Raw genomic sequence first — 6,000 nt, 5'->3', positions numbered from 1 at the left:
AGGCCAGCAGGTGTTGCCAATCCTCAAGCCGGCATCAGGCCTTTTCCATCAGCCACGATCTGTTTCCCCTGATTGGAGCTGACTGGGAAGGGGCTAATTAGGTGCTTTTGCACCAGCACCCTGCTACACTCACACACTGTGTGTCTCTGTCTCACATGCACACTCTATCTTTCACAGTCACCTCCCAACACATATTTGTATTATTGTTGTTGTTACTTCTTGATACTTCTTGCAATGCACATATATTCTCTGTAATTTTATTCTTTCAAAGTGGTGTTATTTGAGTTTTTTGACTGGTCTATGCATTTCATAATTTTTATTTCTCTCTCATGCTTAAATTTAATTCTTTGAGTACTGAGTTCTAAAATGCCTAACCTGTCCTGGCTGGAGTAATGGATGGAAAAAATTAGAGGGAACATTGGCCACGACCCTTGGTAGATTGTTCCAATGATAAATTTTTCTCACTGTTAAAGAAGTACACCTTATTGCCTGTCTGAATTTGTCTAGTTTCAGCTTCCAGGCACTGGAGCGTGTTATACCTTCCTCTGCTAGACTGAAGAGCCCAATATCAAATATTTGTTCCCCATGTAAGTACTTACAGAGTGTGATCAAGTCACCGCTAACCTTCTCTTTGTTAAACTAAACAGATTGAGCTGCTTGAGTCCTTCACTATCAGGCAGGATTTCTAAACCTTTAATCATTCTTGTGGTTATTCTCTGACCCCTCTCCAGTTTATCAACATCCTTGTGGAATTGAGGCACCAGAACTGGACCCAGGATTCCAGCAGTGGTCACACTAGTGCCAAATAGAGGTAAAATAACCTCTTTACTCCCAAGCGAGACAAGGGGGGTAAAGTAATATTGGACCAACTTCTGTTGGTGTGAGAGACAAGCTTTCGACCTGACACACAGAAGAAGAGCTGTATATAAGCTCCAAAGTTGGTCTCTCTCACCAACAGAAGTTGGTCCAATAGATAATATTACCTTACCTACCTTGTTTCTCTAATATCCTGGGACCAACATGGCTACACCACCACTCTTTACTTATGCTCAAGATTCCTCTGTTCATGCGTTCCAGGCAGGGCCAGATAAAGACCTTTAGAGGCCCTAAGTACTGAAAAGATTATGGTACCCCCCATATGTTGTTCAAAATAAAAACAATACTATACCATAAAATAAAATTTTATTTTTCGAAATGACATAAAACTTACACGTATGCTGAAATTAAAATAGCTTCTTTCTAGATTTTCTGATTACAAAATTCTGGATAGGTTCATCGAAGCTGACTCGACAAAGCATGTCCGCTTCCATACACAATAGGGAAAGTGAATCAAGTCTGTCCTGACACATTGTTGTTCTCTGAGGGTTTTTTAGTCTTTTCAGCTAGAAAAAGAGCGTTCTGCGGAGCAGTTAGTTATCATCAACGTTAGAAAAATATGTCGTGCGATCTCTACATTGGGAAATACACGTTGTATTCCGTCTTTCAATATTGTGTCATGAAGATCAATGTGACTGAATTTCATTTTTCCTGTTTCATTAAACTTTGCGCCCATATAACAATGGAACTGCCATACTTCTCCACAGAGATTCATGTTCAAGTCAACAGGGTATGAGTCAACTAGCTCTTGGGAACCTTGTGAATATTGTTCATCAGATAAGTCCATAGCCTTTAGAAAAGAAAATCTACTTGATACTTCTTTGTACACTTCAGCTCTCCTCTTCAAATGAGCTTCAAGTGTATCAATTATAGGGTAGTAAGTAGATACGCAAAATTTGTCTCTAGGATTCAATGCTGTTTCTGTTGCCCTGCTATCATTTGCTTGTTTTTTCCTGATTCGCTTGTGTGACTGGGCTTCTTTGTAGTTAGTATCAGGCAAGATATCTTTTGATATGTCTTCAAATCTTTTGAAACCATTCCTCAAAGTGTGTAAGTGGTCTGCTAATGATTGACAGAGGTCTGCACATGTTTTCAAATCCAATTCTTTTTCTTGGAGAGCTTGACTTGTATGGTCAAAGTGTTGTAAAATTTCATTCATCATGGTCAACATGAATACAAACTCTAGTTCTTGCATCTTGTTTGCGATGTTTTCTGCCTCTCGTATAGTTTCTCCCTTTTGTGATTGGTCTTCAGCTATACTTTCTAATGTATCCACAATCTTTGAGTAGGGCTCCAGAATTGCACTTGTTGCCACTGCATATGCCTCCCAGTGAGTATTAGAAAGAGATTTCAACACACGATCATTGCCCAAATATGTTTTAAGAACTGCCCATCGGTGTGTTGAGGCAGAGAAAAATGTATAAAGTAACTGAACTGTTGAGAAAAAACTTACTGCCACTGGACAACAATCAACAGCACTGAGGCCAACAAGATTGAGAGAGGGTGCAGCTCACGGTATGAATATGGCATATTTGTTCTGTTCTAAAAGCTTCTTCTGCATTCCTTGATAACGCCCTGACATTTTGGCAGCGTTGTCATAAGATTGACCTCTGCACTTTGAGAAATCTGTTTTGCAAACTTGGCACGGAGAATGCAGTACTTGATTTGCCATTTCTTCACCAGTGTGGCTTTTCAAATTGGGGAATGTTATAAATTTTTCAGCCGGTTTTCCATCTGTGGGAGACACATATCTTAGTACAATACTCAACTAAAACAGTATTCCTCCAGTCACTAAATCCATCTACAGCAAACCAGGATGTTGAAGGTTTATATGCAAAAAGTTTGCAAACAAAACAGTACACAGACCCTGTTGATGGTGAATACAGTAGACATCCTCGAGTGTATTTCTCACCATTGGCTTTCATGCCAAAAAATATTTTTTGTCGACAATATCTTGTTTGCTTGCCATTGGTAAAAGTCCAACGTGATTTCTCAAATGGCCCAGTGTGATGTTGACAGTCATTTGGTCCACAATCTATCCAGTAAGCTACATCATCGGTACTGAAATCAACCCACATACCAGGATCTTTTCTCCTATTATTTACAGCATGAGCAGGTTCAGTCTCTGACACATCCACACCTTCTAGAACAACGTCTGTTTTACCACCAGGAGTAGGATGATCAGTTACAGTCTCTGACACAGCCACATGTTCTGGAATGGTGTTTGTTTCACCAACAGAAGAAGGGCCAGTCTCTGAAACACCTACAGGATTTGGAACTATGTCTGTGCTACTGAGAGAAGATGTTGCTTCTGATGGATTCGCTTTGAAAAATGATGTCAGCTTTGGAAGATTTTAGAAAATTTCATTAGTTTTATGTTTCTTTTCTTCCGCCAGTTTACGTTTCTGTGCTCCACTCAGTTGGTTACGTTTCATCCTGCCCCTTATCTCAGTTATCTGAACTTAAAAAAACCCCAAATTACACAATGTTCACTATTTTTATGTATATACATAAGAAAGAAAAAAAACTAATCAAGTACGTATAACTCAGAAGAATATAGCAATAATAAAACATAAATTTATTGCAATACATGACAGGATCTGATTTCCTCACATTATTTTGATCTACGTTAGTAGCACGCCCCCCTGGTTTAGGTGGGGATAAGTAATAAAAAGAGAACAGAAAAACGGGTGAAGAGTGTGCAGTGGAGTGTAAGGAAGTCAAACAAAGTTCTAATTTTTCCCGTGATGACTACTTCAATGCTTTTTTAAAAATATCAAATATCAAATTTTTTCAAAAAACATCTCTTTTTTTTTTGTGCCCCCTGCTTTGCTGGTGCCCTAAGCACGTGCTTATTCTGCCAGTTGGGTAATTCAGCCTTGGTCCCAGGATCGCATTAGCTCTTTTGGCCACAGCGTCGCACTAGGAGTATATGTTCAGCTGCTTAGCCACCACGACACCCAAACCTTTGTCAGAGTCACTTTACCTGCTCTGAGCATTAATATGAGGTATTCTCTGAATGACTGTGGTAATTATGGCCCTGCTGAAAAATATTCACACTTTGAGCGTCAGGCATTTATGGCACCATTGAAGTGATTATAATTACTGATTACGCTCAGAGGAATTAGATTTTGATTAGTAAATGTCCGTAAACATTGATTTCACTGTACATGCAAACCCCCCCCAAAATATTTCCATCTATAAGAGTGACAATTTACAGATAGGCAAAGTAAGAAAAATGTTGTTTGAGAACTCATTAGAGGTTCATTTAAGGATATTTACTTTGACAACATTTGACAATTTGACAATTTTGACAATTTGTGTTTTCATGGTTATAAACCATTAACTTTTTGAATCTCAGCATCGACTGTCATTAAATAGTTATTCACTGACCCCCCATTGTCTGACTGCCCCCACTGTCTGACACCCCACCCCATTGTCTGACTGCCCCATCATTTCCTACAACTGTGAACATTTATATCAATAAAAATAAACATCAATATTATCTGTCAAAATCATTTAACAAAATCAAATTCTGCCAAGCCTGTTAATGAGAGAGACAAGCTGGGTGAGGGTTAAGCATTCTTTGGGCCACATGCTGTTGGTGGAAGGGACAAGCTTTCAAGCTCCACAGAGCCCTTCCCACTTTGTCTCTCTCACCTTGCCTAGGGAGCTTGTGGAATCTCTATCATTGGAGATATTTAAGAGCAGGTTGCACAAACACCTGTCAGGGATGGTCTAGATAATACTTAGGGGGATTTAGGGTGACTAGATGTCCCGATTTTATAGGGACAGTCCTGATATTTGGGGCTTTTTCTTATATAGGCTTTTATTACTCCCCACCTCCTGACCTGATTTTTCACACTTGCTACCTGGTCACCCTAGGGGGACTGGATTAGATGACCTCTCAAGGTCCCTTCCAGTCCTACAATTCTATGATTCTATATCCTGGGACCAACACGGCTACAATAACTCTGCAAACAAAGCCTATTAATGCCACACATGGGGGTACCTCATTATAGCAAGCGCCTGCCAAGACGTCCAGACCATACTTTTCACTGTTCCCTTGTTCTCCAATGGCCGTTTGTTGTATAAGCTCTTCATGGTGGAGACAGTCTTTTTGTTCTGTTTTTGTGCAACACAGTGGGACCCTGATCCCTTGGTGCTAGCACAATACAAATAATAAATTACTGCAATCAGCTTGGAACAATTTCTGTACCTGACAGGCCCCAATCTGCCCACATCTATGGGCACTCCACTCTCAGTGACAGTACGCACACATTGTGTAATCTGCTGATGCTAGGTGTCTGAGCCTTAGTGGGTCATGTGACCACAGGAGGTATGACATATTTCTTCTTATTGTTATTGTCCCTTTGGCTTGAGCAGTTAGCCAAAATTCAGGGCTTTGCCCCATATTCACAGGGGTCTTGAGGGCCAAGTCTCTTTGGGAGGACCTCTATTCTCGAGGCCCTAGGTTTAGCTTTTTACAAGAGTGAGCTTCATAACTTCAAGAGTGAGCCTATGGGGCACAGCATCCCTCAGTGTGGCACCCCAGTGAGTCCAGATGAGTACAGGTTCCTGTCAGAGACTTTCCCTCTGCAGGGAGCGACGTAGCTAGTAAGCATCTGCAGCGATGAAGCAGCTGTTCTAAAAAAAGCCAGCATTTATTAGTCACCTGGAGTAGAGCTCCGAGAGTCCCTAGGTCAGTATGAAAAGCTGGGCTGAAGGCCTATCTACACTACAGAACTTTTCTGTCTGCAGAGCTGTGTCTACACAAGGGTGGGCTTTTCACACCCCTGACTGACCTAGCTATGCCGGCAAAGCTTGGCTTATAGATCAGTGTTTCCCAACCGGCAGGCCATGGTGCCCTGATGTGCTGTCAGGCCCGAACAGGTGTAGTGCATACATTTTTGAAAAACTACATGTGAGAACAGAAAAAAACATTCCCTTGTATTTTAATTCCTGTCAGTGATGGATTGGATTCTATACTTTTGGTCTCCAGGACAAGGGCCCTTGCAAATATTATCCATCAGACACATTCCATTCCCAAAGCCAGGTTAAGATAGCAAATCTGAGTCCCGCAAAGTGGGGGTGGGGAGGGGAAAAAAGGAGGGGAAGCTGCCT

The sequence above is a fragment of the Eretmochelys imbricata genome, chromosome 18 (genome assembly GCF_965152235.1).
Source record: "Eretmochelys imbricata isolate rEreImb1 chromosome 18, rEreImb1.hap1, whole genome shotgun sequence".
Taxonomy (NCBI): domain Eukaryota; kingdom Metazoa; phylum Chordata; order Testudines; family Cheloniidae; genus Eretmochelys; species Eretmochelys imbricata.
This window is presented reverse-complemented; position numbering follows the sequence as displayed.